This window comes from Helicoverpa zea, chromosome 9 (genome assembly GCF_022581195.2).
Source record: "Helicoverpa zea isolate HzStark_Cry1AcR chromosome 9, ilHelZeax1.1, whole genome shotgun sequence".
In the NCBI taxonomy this organism is placed as follows: Eukaryota; Metazoa; Arthropoda; class Insecta; order Lepidoptera; family Noctuidae; genus Helicoverpa; species Helicoverpa zea.
Window position 1 is genome coordinate 6,907,193 of NC_061460.1, and position 24,137 is coordinate 6,931,329.

Sequence of the window (24,137 nt, forward strand, 5' to 3'; positions counted from 1 at the left end):
AGTAAATAAAAGAACAAATGCAGTCTACGTACGTATATAATGAAAGCGGTGACAAGGAGAAATATAGAGCGAACTCAGCGGCGGCCACTGATTAATTCTACAACATGAACGGACAGTTCTACTTACTTTTGTCTGTCTGTACGTAATATCTTCTAATGAAAAGCCGCCGGATTGGGAACACAGATTAATTTTCATTCAAAGCGTTAATTGTGATGGCAGTCATTATTCTCCAAATCTGAAATATGATGATTTCGCATGATAACTGAATACTTGGGTAACACATTAGTTGGTTGTAACTTTTAAATATTTTCACCATAGTTTTACGAAAATTCTGCGGTCCTTAATCACCTCAATAACTCACAGTAAAAAGTGTCTGTAAAACTTTATGTCCCTCATTTCGAGGCAACCGTAAACTCTGAATGGCTCCATATTAAAAAATATATATCGTGTACCAAAAATTACACACAGAAAACAAACTAAAAAGCACCGCTCGAAGTTACCTAGGCACCGTTGCAGCACCTCCGCTTTTCATGATAATTCCCCGACCAAGTTTCCCTTTATATCAACTTTTTTATTTTTCCAGTTTAATATCATGCAAAATGAAGGCCCGGCCACGCCACTCTGAATGGTCGGCTCATTGCATCCCGACCGTAAATCCAACTCCCTTGTCGGTACAGCGCAGATACTAACCTACCTATAGCACATAGGGTGTCGCAGCGAAAACAGAAAAAATAAATTAATCGTATTAACATGAATACTTCATTCAGTGAGGACTTGGAAAAAGTCAAGGTTAATTAGGATAGCAAATCAAATTGTTATTATTAAACCCCAGTTAAAATATATTTTTCCTTAGATGTCGTAGAAAACATCCAGATTTCGTACTATATTTAAAGATCAGTAGTTAGGTAAAGAAAAATAATGAAGTTCACTTTAGGTATCAATTTAAAATTCGAGCCAAAATAGCTGCGTTTGAGTTCTTAAAGCTCTTATTAAACAGTTGAGCTTCACAAAGTCCAAAACATCGGCTAAAAAAGTAGGTAGGTACTTACGTATTTTCAAGAACCAATGTCTATGATATTTTCGCTTTCTTCTTCAATAAATCGCGTCGGCGATAGAGTTTCAACGTTTTAGTAATGGAATAAAAAACTTTTACGTACAAAGGGTTGTGACTTACGAGCTTTCGTCGATAATGTTTTTTGCTCAATCGTTCGACTACTCAGCCGAATGAGAAAACTTATTGTATATTTACAAGTGTATTCAAAAGTATGGGACATGGGACGTATTATTTTCAGAAGTATACACCTGATTTCACCTTTGTGTTATAAACCTGTACGTACCTAGTAGGTAGACCTTTTCAAAAATTTTATAGAATCAGAAATTACTGGATATACATTTTGAGTAATTTTATTCTTTACAGATTTTATCAAGACCTTATTCTAATGGATAAAGAGTTATCTATTGTAATATGAAGCATGAAGCAACTAATAATGTAAGAGATTATGAATTAGGACGCATTAACTATATTTGCTTTGAACTTGCTGCGTAGTATGTTTGGCGCAATATCTTTCAATTTATTTATTGGTATTATGCTCTATAAACCATTGAAGTGGTCGCCCATTAATCAAAATTCCACCGCAATCCATTAATTAAATTGTGGAGTGAGTATTCATTTTATTCCAATCACTAACTTTGTTGTGATTATAGTTTCAGAAGTTGTTTTTTTTTATATTATACACACTACGATTTATCTGTATCTAGGTTAGGGTCATTAACGAACGAATGAATCTTGATATCAACGTATTCTAGGGTGGCTAGGCAAAGAAGAATTCTATTATGAGATCTAGAAAAAAATACAAGGATTTTGCACTTGACTGTAGTACAAGCTTCAATACTGAGCCTGTGGTGTAGTTTATACGCTCAGCACAAACACAAAGTATGGAGAGTCGTTATTCTTGCCATCGTCTCCCAGGAGACAAGTATTCAGCTTGCGGGTTTGTGATTTTATAGCTGTAAAGCTCAAACATACGCAGCGTGTTTAAACCAATGTTTGCTTTACTGACAAAGTATTCGCAAAGTGTAATGTTTCCCAATAAACATTACCACAACACAATAAAGCATTTAGTGCTGTAATAATTTCTTGTGTATCGAACAACCAATGTGGATATCTACCGATTCTAATCTCATGTTTTATTCGATAAAGTATTATAAGTCCTCCGACACACATCTCGCTTTCTAATCCTCGGATTTTCGATAAAACTCACATCGAATATTATAAATCTCTTAATACCCAACGATCGCCTTCCCTACCAGAGTTACACTTGATGTTTACTGCTCTCTCAAGAGTAATAACTCTTGCTGAATCTAAGATGATAAACTCCGAATCGACCCGAGTAATAAATTCATCGCTGTAGCCCCACATACATGAATATTACGTCAGCATGAAACTGAGTTACGTGTACGTGTATCGGTAAGCACTCACCTGAGCCATTAGCCACTTGTAATGAACTAACAGCCTTACATAGGAATAACTGTGGAGCACTGTCACAGCGCTTTGTTCCTCAGAGAAGTCCGGACTTCCAACTATAATAGATTAGAGTTCTTGTAGTTCTTGTCTAGTCCGCAAAGCGATGAGGGCCGCTCCCTAAACGATTAATTCCGAGTGAAGTGAGAAGATTCCGTCTATCCTACTGCAATGCAATACTGTTAATTAGTTTAGTGCTCTGCGGACACGTGATGAATGATCCATTTGATAAATTACAGATACGTTCCAATACATATGTATTAAGTTTCCTGACCCTATTTTACATTTTATCCCGAGCGGAAATAACAAACACCGAGTTCTGAATTCGATTACAAAGGAATAATGTTTTCGATTCCTCTTTCATCTGATTCTTCGATTGAGTTCAAGAATACTGTAATTTCAATAAAAACTAAATAAAAAAGAAAATACAGTCGGCAAAACTGCTCGGAGCCGTTTTACAATCAAGTCTAAATTAGAGGCTGTTACGTTTGAACGCGAGCGAGCCTACAAATCCCCACGAATGCGGCTTTATTTCGTTCCGTCGCACCAATCAGAGCAATTAACGGACAATAAAAAGAAAACGTCCCTTTTCCGCCCGACGTGTGGGGTGTGGAAACAGGGAGGGTGGCTAGGGAATCCTAATTGTTCTCTATTGAGCAGACAATGCGTATACTTTGTGAATAACTCTGATTATAAGGTAAGTAACGGTGAAGAGTTGTAACAACGTTTTTGTATAAGAAAATCTCATGAATACTTATTTGAAGGAGGCACCGAGGTCCTTAATACATGTACCAGGTACCGTAACGCACATTGACGTTACGTTACGTTAATTCTAAAATCTATGATATTGTTCTGTTTGCGGTTTCAGGTTCAATTACTCCTACCTGACCCTCTACTGGTTGGTTATAGCCTTACGCGGTGTCCTGCGTGAGCGACGAACGCGACGCGACGCGACGCAACACGACGCGACGTAATGCGACGCGATGCTATACGCGACAGATGTCCTACGTGATTTTGGTCATTACTTCTCAAATCATGGAGAAGTTGTGTTACAATTTTGCTTGAAAGTTCATATTTAAAGTACAGACAGCAACAATCTTCCAACTTGTTTGTACTAATAAACGATTTCTTTAATATTTATGTTTTTTTTGTCCCACAACAATCAACGCTTCTGAATAGTTCGCGGTGTCGCGTCTGGTCGCCCTCAAAACAAGTACGCGTTACGTCGCGTCTCGCCGCAGACTGTCACATAGGCCGCATGTAGGGAATTCCTTTGAGTTGATCGCGTTCGTCGCGTTCGCAGCGTCGCGTCGCGTCGCGTTCGTCGCTCACGCAGGACACCGCGTTAGATTTCCCAGAATTACGCATGTGGCATGCTTTATCTGTTCACAGCCAATAATTGTGTTGGTATGTCTGCGTAATATTAGGAAGAGAACAATGGAGGGTGATCTGTGAGGGGTTAATTCGTAGCAGCAGCGTAGGCCTTGCTACGATCAAATATGTACATGTACCTATATCGTGAAGCATGTGAATGTACTCTGAGAATATTTAATATCTCTTCTACTAAGTGTAACGTTATGAAAACATTTTTAAAATACTCTCATTTTATATTAAAAAGATTCCATTGTAAGAACACATCGATCGGGACGATCGCCAGCATTTCACAGGCCATTTTCTTAGACGGAGGGACCGTTTTGAATATAAAACACAGTCACTATAGTTCGGCCATTCAGAGAATGCGTTCCTGACACGTCGCGATTGAACTGACGACGTAACTTTGCAATGGCGTTGCAGTTACGATAAAAATATTTTTGCTGGTTGTTTACCGTTTTAACAATTGAGGAGCATTAAAACAACATTATTATATCAATAATCAATGAATGTTATTACGTCGTCAGTTCAATCGCGACGTGTCAGGAACGCATTCTCTGAATGGCCGAACTATAATGACGTAAACGATTATTGACAAAACGTTTTGAACGACCAATAGAATGACGAAGCAATTTAAAATAAAAGCAAATAAAGTTTTGTTCACACAGAAAGTACTTCTGTCATTCGGTTAAATCTTTAGCAAATTACAAGAACGAACATACGTCTTGGTAAGTTGTGAGCATAATATATTCTGTGAGCCAGCACATTTGTCTAGTGTTCTCGCTTCTACATGGATTACTAATAAGACGGGGCCTACATAATGTTACGAACTAATGATTGGGACTGCGACGTCTCACGAAACGGGGACGCGAGAAATGCTATGTTGGAGTTTGAAAGTCATTTGGGTTTAACAATAACACGATTAAAGGAAAGTGGAGGTATACCCCAAGGTTTTAAATAGCACAAACAGTCTGAAATCTAAACCTATAATTAAATTACCTGCAACGTTTAACATAAAAACAGTAAATCCCGAATTTTCCAAGCCAATATTGACAAAGTAAAACAGCAAACAATGTGGATGACACCACAAAGCCGCCGATGATTAGTTTACAAATTCTTGTCCATTAAAAATATCCTGAGTATGTTCCTATCACGGGAGCTCGCAGCGAAACTTGTCTAATAAAAGTTGTGGACACAACTGTTTGACGCGGTTAACCCTGTCGTACGCTCGTGTAAACTGCCCGCGTCTCCACACTCACTTAATGAGCTTAATCTTTCTAGGAACTAGTTCAAACTAGTTAAGTGGCTTACTTTTTCATTCCCACTGCTCTACATTCATTGGTTTCATTTCTAAGGTTTTATTCAAGTATTAATTTCAATGAATTTTCCTTAAATTACTTTTTAATTAAAAACGTAGTTTAGTGTTAAATGAAACGTGAGAAAGAAAATAAATTACACGAAAAAGTAATAATTCAATTTAAGCTCAACATTTATTTCGAAGACTTGAAATATATTTTCAATTCTCTGAAAGGTTTTATTCTGAACACAAATATAAATTCTTTCGAGGGCAATAGCAATAGGTACTGTAAATAAACAGTCGAAGTACATCGATAGCATCTGGTTTTCGCACGTGTCTCTGAATAAAAAGGAAACGACTAATCGAGCGGAGGACGCTCAGGAAAACAAAACACTGCCTCCTGGCGATGGCGCATTCACTGAGAAAAATAAACTGCGGCCCCAAGATACTCCCAAAGACTTACCGTTCGTGCAAATGAAGTGGAGACTGTGTGAAAATGTTTACTTACAGGACTGAATAGGAAACGCGACGATAATTTAATATTTCGTCGAACTCTCAAGAAATCGGGTGACAGTCGTTTCATGGTTCAGTTGCTACTCAAGCCAACTTTGTATTCATGTTTTCTTCCAGGTTTTTTTGTAGAAATCAAACTACGTATTTGGTTTGTTAAGAATTTATGATTGCTAATCTCTCATATCCATAGGTAACAGACTTATTTATTTGTTATCAGACTATAGCCAATCATGTTTCCATAAAGGAAATCATACGTTGAGAATATGTAGACGTTATATTGAATCAATTCCAGGCGATCGTTTGTGCTGTTGCGTTTTATATAAATACATAGGTACGTTGCTAGCCGAAATTGTGCGTTTGACGTTTATAGTCTAAGGATGAGGAGAATTTCGAATGTTCGTGAGCCTGGTTTTCCTGACCTAGATTTTAATTGAAGGCTATAATTTGAATAAAGTGTTTTTTAAAGGAACTAAATCATTCGATAATTTAAAGTATTTGTCACATGTGGATTGTAAGTTTAAACTATACCTAACAGAAAACACATAGACTCATATACCTTTCATTAAACCAAATCTATATAATGAATAAATAACCCCTATTTAAAAAAAATACACGATCAAATCAAAACAACCTACCGTTACACAAACACTTCTACAGCGGTTGTAACTTTCATTAAAGTTCCAACGAACGTCATTAACAATGGTTTACAGAAGGAAGACAGTTCTTTGCGTAAGACAAATTGCGCTAACGTATGGGCTGTCAGCACATAGTAAGGGATTGTAGTGATAGTATCGTACAAGTGAGGCTTAGAGTGACTGATGTGCCGGGCCCAATGCCGACAGACAGCCCCAGTAATACTGGCGTTGTCTTCAAATATTACCGTCATTATTATTAGATTTATAACCGGATTTGGTTTAGGTTGAAATATTAGTTTTTTGGCTAACGAAGCTCTGAACAATCATACAGTAAACTCTTACAGCCTTACTATAAAAACTTTTAAACGTCTGTTGAACACTCGTCTAAAAAAAATTACAAATTATGACGTTGTAATAAGGTCCGTTTTGCAGCCACACTTTTTTAAAACAAGTGTTCAACAAATGTTTAAGTTTTTGTAGTGAGAGGGTTATGGTCTTATTACACGAAGGAACAGACGTTTGTTTAAAGAAAACTTTCCATTCAATATTTTCTAAAACATGTCGTGTCGAACGTCCGGTGGTCTACTTTATACTGCAAAATTATCACTGAATTTCAACATAAACGTTTGCGAAAGTTAATTTAAAATTACAAGTTTTGTTTTCCAATGATACTTTGTCTCCAGCTCGACGTTTTAAATTACAGATTTTCACCCAATTCCGTCCATGAACTGGATAGCACCCAGCTCGAATATTGAAGCCAAAGCGAACCCGGATTATGCTGATACGAAGCATGTTCGTCACCACACGCTTTCAAGATGTTAATCGTTCTCCTTTCAAACATACGACGCAGACAAATTTAATTAAACAGGCTTTTACACTATACCACGTTCCATTATTAATTAGTCTTGACGCGGAATAGGTAAGCAGGTATTATCTAAGTTTATGTAGCTACGGATACTCGTATGTTCGCGGCACGTAAACTATAGAACGTTGAATTAAATAGGTCATATTGACCCCTTTCGTGTGCATACGGGTTAAAATTATTGTGTTCAGGCGAGAGAACCATTTGAACATAGTTATCCGAATTGGATTAGTGGCATCAATTGAATTTAAGGTGAGTAACATTTCGAACTAGATTCGGGTTCAATGTAACAGAATTAGTAGATGGTACGGCTTTTCATGAGAAATGTACGTGACACAAAAATAGTAAATAGACATCATTATAATTTGTGAGCATTTGTTAGAAAATTACAGTTTATCAAAAGTTTCTCTTTAATGGCACAAATGAGGACAATATTTTGACATGCTCTAATTTAGGTCGTAAATAAAATTGCAGACATGTGTACCATATCATAGAATATCAAACAGAGATAAATAAGCGTTACCAATATTTCACCAGAAAGATAATTGAAGAATTTAATAATGTTTTCCTTGTAAATAGAAAATGCTTGGGGATAAAACGATGACAATGTCACCGTCATTCCGTATATGACAGACAGGCAGACAGCTGAAACATCTGCCGATAATTGAAATGTCAGACGCGAGACGTCAAGTGCGCTTACAAGTGCTGATGGTGCATGACAAACGAACAGCTAAGCGGTAATACTCACTTTAATTAATTACCTAGGTACCAAAAAGCATTTTTGAAAATACTTACTTATTCGGAGAATGAAATTTAACCCAGTGTATTCGAGTGTGACAAAATTTTAGTGAGTGAAATAGTAAAGTAAAATGTACTCAATCGACTTAATGACACCAATACCTTTTAAAAAATTAAAGTATAAGCCCTCATAAATCTGTATAATAACTAAAACAAAAGCCATTATCTTTATTTTGCCAGCTCTCTATCCACGTAAAAAACGCGGAGCTAAAATTTCAAGGCCCATTTAGCAGATCCGTGCTCTGGACAGAGATTAACGTGCTTTCTGTTTCATTAATAAATCTCCAGTTTATCAAATCCAGGAGCGAGAAGCTTCTGCCCGTGATAGCCTTCGAAAAATCAATAGCTGAGAGTTACTATCAAAACTTTTACCGCGTAACGGTATATTGTAAACGGTTGTTAGTTTAATTAAATTCTATTGGAAAACACTTCATTGTTCTCTCATCGAGGTAAATAAATCTAGCGGAATGGTTCGTATGAATTCGCTGAATGCTTTGGGTGGGATTCCCGATACTCTTACTGCACCAGTGCACTTAATACAAACCAGATAAAAAACAACATTTATTGCTACAAAAAGAAAGCTTTGCGGTGATATTAAAGTAGATCTTGTTAAAAGTTTCGGTAGAGTATTTTATTGGGCGTGATTTCATCAGATTGTCTTTTGCGGTCACTGAACATAATTGCAATTAAATGCGACATAATTTATTTTTGGAGCTGGTATCCCCAGCGGCGTCGTTTGTGGATTACTTGTGGCTGCGCGATCAGCCTGCTGTGAACGCCAACTTTACGACTAGCGATAGACTTTTATCGCGAAACTTTCTCTTGTAAAGTAAACGCGGGGTGCGGGTACTAGCCCATCGCCCTGTGTGAAGGACTAATACATCGCAAAAAGCCTTTTCAGCCTTGTTTTGTTTGATTAAATGTCATGTTATCAATAAAATTATTTTGTCTCTTTCATAACTTTCACAATAATAACGTCTTATACCTAATTTATGATTTTCCACAACTTTATCTTGTCGTAAATGAGTTTATGAAAGACAATCGAAGTTTATCAGAAAAATAAAAGGCCTGAAGGGTCCGTGGCTCTGACATAAACGTCAATATTGTCAATTAGAACGACGCAAAGTCCCAAAAGTTAATTCAGTATTTATCAATTTCGACCGACAAGGGGTTCATTCCGTTCGAATCAAATTCGTCACGTATTTTATTGATTGGTTACGTTTTAATATGCCAGAACAAATACCTCCTCCATCAAATAAATCATAAACGACATGTACGTTTGAAATGTACGGGTGAAATAAAAATCAAATATTTCTCAAAGTAACACGCATATGCCTTCTATTCCGTAAAAAGTAAAAACACTTGATTCATACGCCGTTAAAGGAATTTATACGGGTTTACGTACCCATACATAGGTAATGCCACACGATATATACGGAAATATTTAAGGAAAACGGAGTAAAAACGATTTCTTTGTTCGACCTGATTCGTTTGTCTTTTGAGTTTTCGCTAGGAAGGGTATCCCTTGATCATTAAGTACGCTTGTTAGGTGCCGTTTTCTGGAAACTCTTTTGATAAAATCTTTTGAAACAATAATGCGAGCTTAATTACGTAATTACCTATTTCTTGTGGCTTCTGCTTACTAATGACATTAAAGTAGATACAGTTAATTTTACAGTTTCAATACATTTGAAATAAAAGTTAATACCATAATACTGTGCCAAGCTTCCATTACCTATAAAATGAACTCTCTATATAATTTACGTACTCCTAATTTAAATCGGTACGGTGTAAATTCAAAATAATTTTTCATTCGAAGAAACCGTTTCATGACTAAAATTTTCTCCACTTAAAATTGGTATGTAAAACGATACTCGCTGAATCTTCATATTAAAGCAATATTTTTCATGAAAGTGCAAAATAAACGCTAGATCGTCTACACTCGGGGATTGCTTTCCAAATGGTTCCAAGAATATCTATTTCACTTGAAACTTCATTAAATATTAACGTCATGTATTCAGGATCTGGGGAACAGACAGGTGTTTCTAAATGTCACTCGTGTGGTGAAGCGAATGAATAATTAACTGTTCATACTTTCTTTCTTTCGCGTTGAAATTCAGTGATCAAATATTTGTAAGCTCACAGATGTTCCGATTCCGAAAATGTGGGGAAGCAATAAAGAAACTATTTCACTTCCATTCCGGTATACTCGTAAAGACTTCATCAGATGATTGCGAAAAAGTGGGAGAAGAACTTTTCGGTGAACACAAAAAAATGTCTGTACACGAGAAAATAAAATATCACTCATGTATGGATACGTACAGTCTATATGCCTGGAAAGGTATAAGATATCTTACTTAAAATTCAATAACGTATGAATATAATGTCGACGCGTCATACTTGTATACGGCGGATCATTTCAGATCAATTTATTCTTCCATCAGTTATGTAGACAAGTAAGTCTATACAGAAGGATATGAAACTTTGTTATACGAGCGAGTTAATAATGAAATCATCGCCCACGTTCATCATTTGTCTACGTATGTATCTATGATTATCTAGGATGATAATTTTGTAAATTACTTTGATTGACGTAAACATTTGGAATAATTTATTCATAAATACGAGTACAATTCACCACACTCTTATGTGTTATTATTTTTAATAAGAATACATAATTAAATTATTACCATACCTATCCACTTTCATTAAAAAACTTATTAACAATAACTAAGATATGTTATATTTTATGTATCAAAAAGAGTGTACGATAAGCTGAGACGATAAGGATATCAGATTTTCCTTTATCATAAATTTAATCAAACTTCCATTTAGAGATTCCAATATAGTCGTACATATATTAAGTACTTTCAGTAGATTCATAATCAGAGCCAGGCGTCGGGTCAAAGTGATATTAAGTAATAAATTCGTTGTGGGGAGCGTTCTAAACGCTTTCGAATTACCGAGTGGCGTAATGGGCAAACTTAATATTCAAGAAGGGATCAAAACGAACCGGAATCTATGCGGGCACGCGCTGCGCAAACGTTTTATGTTCCGACCAATAATTGTATATTAATATCCGATATTTTAGTCCATGAAAGAATTACAAAATATCGAAAGCGTGCATTTATTGTATGTTTTTACAACAGGGATATCCGAAAACATTTGTTTTTTTACAACCATAATTCAAATAACCACCGAAAAACAGGAAGGGTAACATTGGAGAGCTCCTAATGAATATTTGATATTTATTTGTTCGCCTGTCTGCATTCGCACACGGTGGATATTGAAACAAACATAAAACATATTCTGTCAATGAACGCTCCGTAGTCAAATATAATGTAGCAATAATTTTACGCATTTTCATTTTACGTCTCCTTGTTGAAATGCAAATAAGATAAACGCGAGCGGATGAAAAAAAATATAATAACTTCTGATAATGGAAGCTATATTTTATTACGCGTTCAAAAGGCGACACATAATAATTTACTGAGCTCACTTCCGTCGCTTGTAACCTCAAGAAATATACGGTCTTATTATTAAGTTTCATTACGAAATATGACCTGCTATCAGGCTGAAATAGATAATAGAAATTATAAATTAAACGATCATTACAAAGCTTTTATCGCAACACTGAGCATCATTAGGGACATTGTAAACAAATCCCCTTACAAAGTTTGGATAAACGAGATGAAAGGGTACTCCCGCAATTAACATTTAAATATTTTCACAAGAGGTAAGTGAAATTAAATTCATGAAATCTGTACCTCCGTAGAAGCTCCACGCTGGAATACGCTACGTTAATTCTGTGTATACTTTGCATGCAAAGTAGGTTGTGATTAAATGACGTTGTTTACAAATATGCTACTTATGTTCAGGTCTACGACCTAATCAATAAAAGGCCGCTGGCAAGCAATCAAAACACAATAGTTGGAGCGTGTTCCGAGCCGCTGCTACGCGCTACGAGTCGCTACGACCATCAAACGATATCCCCATTGCATTCCTTTTGTTATCCGCCTATGAGAACCATTCTCTCCAATCCTCCGCATTTTGCATTATTTTTCTTTTTCCACTAACGAATCGAATGTTTCATTCGTATATCAATGTCGATGCCGAAGCGCAATCGGAGTTTGTTCGAGACTTTGGGATACCTTTTTTGATTGCTGATTTATTTTTCATTTATTTTCCACGTCTAGACAGAAACTTACTTTTTTACTAATTAAGTCATTCCCGTTGTCTAATAATTTTATGAAACATCTTCTTTCAACGTTAAACTAAAATGATGAGCTGACAGTAAATTAAGCGATAGCGAAATTTATTGGACAGGGGTCTCGCAGTTTATAATTGAATGTCGATCATCGCGGTCACCTTTGACATCTGATGACGCCACAATGTGGTAAACATGCAATACATGATAAATCCACACGGAACATTTCACTTTAATAACATGCATACCCACATAAATTGAAACTTCCATTAATATTTGTTTTTGGAAAATAGCTTTTTCATTCAAACAACAACGATTTTTTTTTCGCCGGACTTTTACAAGTACATTTTCATTTGTTCACCAGACTGTGTGTGCCAACAAAAATATAAAGTAATTTTATATGCTGAGTGGTAATTATGTTATGGCAGCATTCTTTGTGAGTAAAGTCCAGCCATGTGTCCAGTGCCCAATAGCACTTATTTACCAGTAAAAATTAATGGAAAATTGTAGTACAATATTTTTGGCAACATGCCGTATACTCTTATTCAATTACGCACCGAAATAAGTTTAACGGCAGCGCAGGCTGGGATTATAATCCAACGTTTACGCAAACCCTTTGCGAGTTCACAATATTAATGTCAATTATTAATTATAACGCAAACAATTATCCTGCTCCTTAATTTGGCGACCGCGAGTCGGCGCCGGGCTCGAATTATTGCGCTAAATACGCAGCCCAATTTATCTAGAATCTCGTCAGTTTGAAATTTAAATTAAAATGTAAATGTTGGGAGGGCGAGTCCTCTCTAATTGCGAGCCGAGTCCGTCCGTTGTCAAACTTGTCCGTGAGGTTTAATACAGGACTCGCATGTTTCACCTATCGATATATTCAATCTACGTATAGACAGGTAGTTTGGGGACTTAAATAACCACAGGATTGTTCTGTCGCTACATTCGACGGGATTAAATTAATCCTGTTCGAGCCTTATCATCCCAGATTAGTTTCATTAAGTTGATTAATTACTAATTAATTTAATTACCTGTTTTCAAGAACAAACATAGTTCCATTTAGTTTCAAGTAAACACTCGTACTAATACGAGCCGAACTTTCGAAATCCTTACATAAGAGGTTATTACAGCAGATAGGGGGTTTCTTAATTGAGGCTTCCAACTAGATAGTTGTGGCAATTTACAGTTCCGTCTGATACACTTTTCGAGTTAAAATTCCCTGTCAACTGTGGCGGGTGAAGCAATCCGAGCGCTAAATCAGTTTAATTGCTTCGGAATCTCGGAATCTTTGTTGGTGTGCACAGAAGTGCTATATCTGCGGATAAGTTACTGTTTTCATTTCGTTCATAAGTCGTTTTCCTTTAATTACCTATTAAGAGTTTTAAACTTTAAGAGTTTCAGCAATAGTAATTACCATTTTTTTAAGAATTTAACTTGTTGGTTAGTTTAGTTGAAAAAAGGAGCAACTTTAATGAAATAATTGAATTAGGGAAATTGATCTTTTATTACACTTTCCAAAAACAGAATCAATAAACTTCATATGCTTTGAACAAGTCACAAAATGATGTTCAGGCATATTGTTGAGTTGGTATACAGTCCAGTTAAATGGAGCTCACCTAAAGCTTGCCCATCATTATTACCAGTTATAAAAATGTTTCTTTTATTTATGAATTTATTAAGAAAAGGCAAATGGATCTGGAAAGTTCATCTCTACTTCCTTAACCTTTTTACAAAAATAATAAGGGTACTATTCACGTGACCGTTTTCATAGATCAATTTTCATTTGGCTTCTCAAAATCCCAATACTCAATAAGCGTGGTGATTTATATCAAAAACGTTTTATTTTATTTTTTCATAAAAAAGTAATTCTTTAGATTACAGAACAGGTGAATGGACTTATTTCATTTGCTTTTTCCACATTACTTTATCTAAAATGTGTACTTGATTCGAGTATTATGTATAAGCTGCTACTAATACAGTATTATAAAAATATATCCGGGTGTTTTTCGTGAAGGAGCACTAAACAACCAACCCATGTGATGATTATTTTACGTTGCATTTATTTATTTTTTATTACCTTTTTCTGTTTTCTTTAGATACTGTTATTTTAGGTTAGGTTTCGGTTTTACATGTGTTTTTTATTTGGAAAAAAAAAACATAATTTGATTTAACTAATTCTGGTTTCTTAATTAAAAAGACATTTAAATTAAATTACTCGAGAAGTAATAGCTTCTCTAGTTCGTTACAAATAATAATATTATAACAACCCTCGTTAAAGAAACAAACGTAACAAGACAACTTTAATTACCAAATTCGCCAACAACAAATCTCATCAGAAAAGTTTTCCATTTACGTCAATCATAAAAGTTTCCCGCTTCCTAATGGAATTGAAGTAACTACTAATTAATACTTATACTTACTTATTTTAGTCATTCCAAATATCAGAAAAACATTACTATCCATTAACGCTTTCGGAAAACGTTCATAAACTTTATCTGATCACTGCGTGTCTAACAATTGATATGAGATGACGTCACGTTTTAATGTTTTTGTATTGTAATTGTTCACCCCCGTGTTATTGTTCATCGACCTAGATAAGCGGATCTGACATTGGCGCGGTGGTATCGGAATATTGTTCGTAGTTGGCGGCGCGGCCCGGCGCGTCAGCTCCCGTCGGCGCGCGTGTTTCAACTGCCAGCTTTTCCCCCAAAGCAACACATGATTTTCTGAAACAACCCCCGCCGTAACTCGGTCGAGAGTGCAAAACCTTCACACAGTGACACGAGGGTGAAACATAATAGCAGTTCGTTAGCATAACTCCATGCTCCGACCGACGCAGCATCGCCTGACTTAAGTATAATATTTGCCCTATTAAATGATTTCAACCCTTCAAATTTCATTGTTTATGCTGAATCAGTAATAATTTTGGGTGTCATGCCATTTGGTATTCTAAAACGAGCTCGGGAAATTATTCAGCATGAAGAATTATGTTTATCCTACAAATTAAACTTTAAACTAATCAAATCTGTGAGTTATTGCTTAAAGTGTGTTTGTTTTACAAATTGGTTTTAAAGGAGCTAAGACGCTTAAAAAGAAAAAGTAATATGTAAGTATTTTTGTATGTTTTCAACATCATAAGACGGAAAATATGGATAATATAAAATAATTACGAATCTTCACTTTCTTTGATTGCATTTCAGAATTAAAGTAGTCATCATATTACACCCCGACTGTCAAAACACCCTCCTCTTAAGAACTAGGTAAGTATATTCTGGCGTGATTCTCGTTCCCTGCAATTTCCTAACATTCACTGCCATACACTTAACTTACCTAACTACTTACGAAGTTAAGCAGCAAAACTGTACTAAGTTTTAATAGGTTATTCTACATGCAAGCTACATGTTTATTTTTAAACTTTATTCTAGTTGCATCTCATTATACGAGCCCGGGTCGCTTACCGCCACCCTTCGCGTGCGTGTTAAAATACTGACAGACTTTGCAAATATTATCATCTATTTACAGTATAAGATTGGATTATAACGACTCAGTCGATCACCAATTTTTAATTACAATAATTAAGTTAGAACATTTTAAATTTGGAAGGACCGTCTTCTGTTTTTTCTTCCGTGTTTAAAACTTTTTGTTAAAACAAAATTATGTGCCATGTCTTTTAAGTTTGCGAGGAAAAGTTTCTTTTGTTTTCTGTTAAGTAAAAACAAGATACTTAAAAATCGCATCTTTAAATGTATCTTCAAATGTTTTCACAATGAACGTAATAATTTGTCTATTAATTACATTCTGTATACAGTTCACAGGATATGTGTGGGTGTGTACTGATTTTCCTGATACCTACATCATTAGAAAACCCCCACGTCAAGACACCCACGCGCCACAGAAGGTTGTTAGTGATTGACATGACATATCATGGAAAGTATATCTATACTAATACGTTTAATAAAAAGGAAACATTTTTTTTATTTGTACCCTAATGGTTCCGATACTATTGAAGCGATTAGAAAAATAATTAATTTCACTGTTGGAAAGCTTCACTGCTCCCGAGTAACTTAGATTATATTTTATCCAAGTATGAAGTATCCGGGTGAAACCGGGCGAAACCAGCTAGTTCTAAATATAAACGAAAAATTATTTTAAGGAGTGAAAAAAAAGAAAATGTATAAAGTTTTCCTTCACTTATAAGTATTTCACGCCAGTGGGGAAACTAACACGCGACGAATTCAGTTATTTGTTACACCTTATGCTGTATCGAACTTTATGCCGTAACTTTGTAACATGTATTTGATATGTTGAAGGATAACTTTAATAACCCGGAATTTCAGTAAGAAAAGTTTTACAGGTGTGTGCGGCTGAGTTTCGTATGGATAAGCTCCAATTACTTTTTAGAAATAAGATTGAATAAGATTTTTTTTATGTAAGAAGCCGTAATTTTTTTCATTTCTATCTACAATCAAAAATCTTTACATTTTACAACATAGTTCTTCTTGGCTGCCATTCCTCATTAAACTGTAAAATCCTGTTCTAAACTTCTTACAGACATAATAGAGCAACTATTCTGTATTTCAAGTTTAAACAAAAGGTTCACTGACCTCTAAAATGTCAAGTTTAGAACGTGCAGATTCGTCAGTTATAGGTGCTTCTTATTAAATTGAACCTAAATTATTTGTTTCAATCCAAGTAAAGTATCTAATAAAGGTTTTCTTTCAAGAATTTCATATTAAATGAGCCTCTGCCCCGAGCAATAGGCCATTTGAATGTAACTATCTAACTTCGTAACTGCAAATAAGCATAGACTGCAGAATAGTCAGATAAATAAAACCGTTTAACATTTTGCTTATTTCTCTAAAACATCTTGAACTAGTGTAACATTACGTAGCATGCAAACCACGCTCTCTCTACTTACATCGAGACAGACAAACGTATTTTTTTCCAAAGCTGTGACTGCAATTCTGTAACAACGAACACGTAGACATATTTTAAAGTTCAAAGTGTATTCAAATCACGGTGTAGATGGGACCGCGGCTAAGTAAATAGTGTACGTGCTTGGCCCAGTGCCGAATAGGTCAACCGCAAAGGATGCATACCACAACACATAACCTAGGTACATATAAATACGTAATACTGTTAGCCGCTAAATTCCTATCTGTTTTGTATTCCAGTATTGTATTGCTGACAGTGAAGGTTCTATATTCACTTACACGTTAAAACTTTGGTGTACTATTTCAATTAGGCATTTTGTATGTAGGTATTATACCTATCTTTACTTTAGAAGTGCCTGTTGTTAAAACTTTTTTTCTTGCACGAGCACTTGGCTCGCAGTCAAAATTTTGCGGAACGTCTAAAGGGAATTGTAGGAAACTCCGCCTTGTTAGTCGAGTGATCGCGAAAATTATGCCTTCGGGTCCTGGCTTCTCTTCCTAGACTATGAAAACAATTAAAGATAAAATGAAACCTGTACACAACATAAAGTAGAAAAAATATATATTTGTAACAAAAATAGAAATCAAACACATTGCTAATAGAATATGTAATTGAAATAAAAATGGATCAATTTATTTTCAGCACGAACTTTATTCTAGGACATAAAACGTTCTAAAAAGAGTCAGACCTCTCGTAGATCTGCTACATTTTTAATCCCTGTCCAAAAGCGTTAGACTGAAAGTTCGACCGTCTATGCTTTCAGATGATTGAACTTAGGTACCTACCGTTGTAGTTACCCATGCATTATTTTTCTGCAATTTACCTTGACTTTTTTCATTTCATTTGAATTACATAATTTACTAGCCGTTTTCCCGCGGTTTCACCCGCTTGCGAGTGCGAGCTACTGCCCGCACCGGGATAAAATATAGCCTATGTTACTCGCAGATTCTAATCTCGCTTTCTAATGGTGAAAGAATATTTAAAATCGGTCCAGTAGTTTTTGAGTTTATCCATTACAACCAAACAAACAAAGTTTTCCTCTTTATAATATTAGTATAGATGTATTGTATGACTCTATATATATAATGCAATACGCATTATATATTATCGTGTTAAATGTTTATATAACACTTTATAATACCTACAGAATTAAATCGCTAACGTTACTTATCAACTATTTCTGATTTTAGTACCACGAAATAACAACAGCAGCTAGCCAGGTTTTATACATGTTACCATCTTCGTAGCGTTCATTTCGACTTCCAATTGCACTTTCTTAAATTTTAATACCATTACTCTCAGTGTATAACGAGGGACACCGTACAATTATCTTGAGTGACAACATTCGTGACGATCGCAGTCATAAGTACGAACAAGAGTAGCAATATCCCTCAAGTGTCACCCAAGACTTAATCCTGACAATCAAGCCACTTGACCCCGCATCATCATGTCCCTTTATAAGCGCCCTCTGGACATTTATTGTATAATTGTAAGCCAGGCAATTACTTTTTCCTGTCTGGCCTCTTCTTGATTATGGCTGGTTATTTCAATGTTGGGTCCATGTTATTCTGCATTCGCGGAAATGTGAACACTTTCCTTTGTAAAGTAAACAGGGATTTGTGTTTATCTAAGTAATAATTGAGATACAATTTTTTTATTTAATTACATAAAATCGTGGAATATCTACAGCTACGTGATGTATGAAAAGCATTCTACCTAGATTTTTCTCAGCTGCAGTTCCTACTTTAACTGAATGCAGATCAATATTAACAAGTAAATTGATAATCAGCTTGATGGATCTGTGCAGCTGTTTCTAAACTAGAAGCTCCGTAGGTACATTCTTCCAGACTTTTATACATTATGAAAAACTTGCCACTTACAAAAACTGAGTCATTAATCTATTTCTGCATATTAAGGCGACGAATTGGTAAACAATAATTCCATAACCGGCACGCGCATCTAAGGGGCCAAGAGGGGACGGAGCGTCTGAGCGGGGCGAGGATTACAATACGCGCGCTAGCTTATAACTAAAAGTCGTAAGCGACAAAATAGTTTTGTAATTTTATTATTTAGAACTGATAATTTTTTAAAAATTCCTTCCACAATTTTAAAGAGTATGTATATACTCAACTACTAAAAAAGTTAAGAGGCTTAAATCGGTCCCGTATGCCCATAAAATGTGAATCTCTTTTTAAAAAGAGGTATGTTTGATATATTTTTCTCTGTTATAAAAGTTACCTAATCATGTTTTGAAGTCTAACAAAATAAGGTTTATATCATGAACTTTCAAGTAACCAAGTTGTATTTTGATCCGTTTTGTATTTACTGAGAAAAATTGAGATCCTTGGCGCCAAAATTTCCAATTCGTCCTCTTAACATAAAGTAACGTCGTAACATAAGAATAACAATACGAAAGTCGCTAAACGTATCTCATGATCTATTTAGTTCCACGAAAACTTATCCGAGGAGTTAAAGATGAATATCACAAAACTTTCCGCCGAAACTTGGTACGAAGTTGTGAACAAATAGGTACGTATGAACTAACGAGAACAGTTTGTAAGACTTCCAGTTTCGTGTCGTACGTACCTGGGCAGCCATTTGCATTGCCGCGAAGCTCCTCAACAATAATGCCATTTGTTTCCACCCAACTGTAATGCTGAAATGCATGAGTGCAGCATTACATTTTCATTTTAAAATTTTACTCAACTTTTAAGTACGCAATGTTCGTCACTTTGATCGATCATGCATAACTAAATATTATCATCAGTTACTTAGTATTTATATCACATATTCTCGCGAAACCTATTCAAATATTGGTATAAAATATAGACTAATTTTGTAAATGATAGACACAGTGGCGTTTTCCATAGACTAAATATTTATTTTCATAGAGTTACTATTAAGACAACTTATTGCTTATGGCACTAGACAGATTAATAACAAGATATTTTGATATTATCTCAACATCTCCACTTATCAAAATAATCTTAATACTATACTAAGTATTATATAAAAACAAACAAATTGGTGCACTTAAAAAAAAAACTTAAACAAGTATGCCTCCATGTATTGAAAAAAAAACTTACCTATTTTACATTAACAATATTAATCAATAATATCTAAACAATACTTGCAATACCTAACTCTTTAACAAAATTATAGTGTTTTATTTTACTCAGACCTATAGTTAATAAGTCAGCAGGCATTTCTGTAGTTGGAAGATGCTCAATCTTTACAATGTTATTACCAACTACTTCCCTGACAAAATGGTGGCGTACATCTATGTGTTTTGACCTCTTATGAAACACAGGGTTTTCAGACAATTTTTTTGCACCTTGATTGTCATTATAAATAATAACAGTATAGTTACAATTTACAATTTCTGACATTAAATTTCTCAAATATATAGCTTCCTTACAGGCTTCACTTATTGCCATATACTCTGCCTCTGTACTAGACAGCGCTACAGTTGGCTGTTTTTTACATTCATATGATATAACTGTACCAGATAATTTAAAACAGAAACCTGTATAGGACCTTCTATCAATACTGTTTGATGCCCAATCTGCATCCACAAAACCTTCTAAGTTTTTATCATCATTTGTAAACATTAGACCATAAGATTTTGTTTTATGTAAATACTTTACAATTCTTTTTGCAGCTTTCCAGTGAACTGCTGTGTAGCAGTTATTAAATTGACTTAGGTAGTTGACACTATAACTGATATCTGGGCGTGTGAGAACAGACAAGTACATTAAGCTTCCCAACAGCTGCTGATAAGGATACTGCTTATGAACATTTCCTGATTTCTCTAACTTTACATTACATTCAATTGGAGTATCTGCATGGTTACAGTTAGACATTTTAAATTTATTTAAAATATGTTCTACATAGTGCTCCTGATCTAAAGAAATACATCCATTCTCATATAATTTTACCCTCATACCTAAGCATGTCTTAATTTGCCCTAAATCCTTGGTTTTGAAATTTGACATCAAAATACTTTTCAACTCCTCAGTTAATACCTTGCTATTTGAAAATATAAAGAAATCATCGACAAATACAGTTATCAAAATCTGTTCCCCATTTACTTTCTTGCTATATAGGCAAGGTTCTAATTTAGACTTAGTATAACCCTGGCTTAGTAAACAATCATTGACTCTCTTATTCCATTGCCTGGCAGATTGTTTCAGGCCATATATAGCACGTCTTAACTTTAGTACACTGTTACTTTTACATTCTAAATTAGGAGGAACCTGCATGTAGACTTTCTCATCAAGGTAGCCGTTTAAGAAAGCTGTGTTTACATCAAGATGGGTAATTTTAAATTTTAGTTTTACACTTAAAGCAAACAATAACCTTAAAGTTGAGTATCTTAACACGGGTGAGTATGTTTCTATAAAGTCTACTCCTTCCACTTGGGTGAAGCCCTTTGCTACTGAACGAGCCCGATATCTCACTTTGTTATCACTTTCGAACTTTTTTTTAAAAACCCACTTGCACTTAACCACTCTATCTGCTTCCTTGTCTGACACTATTTCCCAGGCTTGGTTTTCTTCGAAGGCATGTAACTCTTCCTTCATAGCCTGTTTCCACATTTCACTTTCAGGACCAGTTGTTGCCTCCTCATAAGTGATATCTTCATTGCAAGCCCCTAACTCATCCACAACACAGAGGTTGGATATACCGTACCTCTCAACTGGTTTTCTGACACGCTTGCTAGTTATGGGTTCTTTATCTGCACTTACATCACTTTCTTCTCCACACAATGTATGGTAGGAGTCATCTGATGTCAAATCTGAACTGGATGTGTCAATCATGTAAGTAGGATCATCTCCACTTAACATAGTATCTTGAATCTCAGTTGTTTCTTCTTCTTCTTCTTCTGACAGGTCCTCCGCTGAAGCCTTGCACTCAATAGGAATGTCTACTGTACTTTTGGCTGTCTCCATTATAATGATGTCTCTGCTAGTTGTGACAGAGTTATTTTCTGGGTCATAGACCCTATAACCTTTAACATTTTCAGCGTAGCCTACCAAAATAAGTTCTTTAGCCTTCACATCCCATTTAAGCCGCTTTTCTTTTGGTATGTGCATCATAACTTTACTTCCAAAAATACGAACATGACTTAAGTTGGGCTTTTTCTTTGTCCAGGCTTCATATGGAGTCATATTATTTAAACCAGTAACAACTGACCGATTTCTTAAATATACAGAGGTATTTATGGCTTCTGCCCAAAACTTTTTTGGTAAACCTGCATCAAAAATTAAACATCTGGCTTTTTCGACTAATGACCTATTCATCCTCTCACAAACACCATTTTGCTGAGGTGTATAAGCGTTACTTTTCTGATGAATAATTCCTTGTTGTTTTAGATGCCTTTCAAAGTCTTGACTGCAGAACTCACCGCCATTGTCTGTTCTTAGAATTTTAACCTTCCGATCTGTCTGTTTCTCCACCATAGACTGGAATTCTCTAAAAAACTTAAATACCTCAGACTTTGATTTCATGAAGTACACAAAAGCCATTCTGCTGTAGTCATCCACAAATAATACATAATATCTGGATCCTCCAATGGACACATTTTCCATCGGGCCGCATACATCTGAGTGTATCAGTTCCAAAATATCTTGGGTATTAGTGGAACTAGGCTGAAAAGGTAGTCTAGCCTGTTTACCCTTGCAACATACAGTACACTTAGACTTGTCAACATCTGCTTTATCTGTGAATGAGATACCTTCTGCAGCTCCGTTCTTCATTTTATTCAAGCTAGTACTGTTAATATGTCCCATTCGTCTATGCCAAGTTTCACTGGTTACCTTAGCTGTAGCTGCCAATAACTGTTCTGATTTCTTAGTATTTAATCTGTACACACCTTCTACTAACTCAGCTTTTCCAACTAGAGTTCTCTGTTGATTGTAAATGTAGCAACAATTCTCTTTGAAGATTACTTTATTGCCATTCTCAATTAACTGACTCACTGAAAGCAAGTTTGTTGTTAAATTTGGTATGCACAATACTTCTAGAACTGTGACATTATGTTCAACACCATCTACAACTGTAATGATGTTTACATCACCAGAACACAGCACCGGGACACTTGTTTTATTCGCAACAACTATTTCTTTAGTTTCATGCTCGTATGACGGATTCACAACATATTCTTTCTTCGCTGTCATGTGTTTGCTGGCACCGCTATCTACATACCAACTCTCACAGTTGAATGTTCCACTTAAGAAAATAGCGCTAAAGGCATTGGAGGTCTTTCTTTTGCTGGTTTCTAAACTTGGACATTGATTTTTATAATGACCAGTTTGCTTGCATTTGTAGCATTTTATAACTTTGACAGCTTTTGATGGATTTTCGCCTGTCGATTGTTTTTGTTTAAAACGTTGCATATTTTTCGCAGCAAATGCACTCTCCGAGCCAGAAACAGTACCAACATCACTACACATGTCCAACAGCTTTGTTTTTATAATATCTGCACTTATATCAATACCCGAGTGTTCAATCGCCATTAGCATCGGTCCATATTTTTCGGGTAATCCTGCCAACATTAACGCTCCAATCCATTCATCAGTAATTTTGAAGCCCGTTCCTTGTAATCTCTGGCTTGTTTCTACAATTTCAGTTACATACTGGGTCATCGATTCACAATTATCAAGTCGAATGTTGATGAGTTTTCGTAACAAACCGATTTTTCTTGTGAAGCCGGTATCATCGAACATTTTCTTCAATTTGAGCCATAAATCATAGGTTGTTGATGCATGCTTAATATGTACATAAAGTGAAGGATCTATCGTCAACACCAACTTCGCCTTAGCTTTATCATCGTCATTTATTTGGGTTGCTGTAGGTGTAGCCGGCAGCTTTTCGGCGATGGCGGACGCCATGTTTTCTAACACCAACACATTTTTCACCGCAAAACACCAATCCTCATAGTTCTCGCGCCCTTTTAACTTTGGAATGTTAGCGATATAGTTCGTCGTCAT

The 24,137-nt window shown here is 35.5% G+C and overlaps 1 protein-coding gene across 2 annotated transcripts in view; it reads right to left on the reverse strand.

Moving 5' to 3' along the window:
* The window catches only part of LOC124633327, a 113,050-nt gene extending 98,167 nt beyond the window's left edge, over positions 1–14,883 (reverse strand). Inside the window, exon 1 of one of the 2 annotated variants that reach the window (XM_047168515.1) lies at positions 14,631–14,883. The gene's annotated coding sequence lies outside the window, so the exon portion shown is untranslated. The remainder of the gene's footprint in view (positions 1–14,630) is intronic. The other variant, XM_047168513.1, reaches the window with a different exon arrangement.
* Between the last annotated feature and the right edge of the window lie 9,254 nt (positions 14,884–24,137).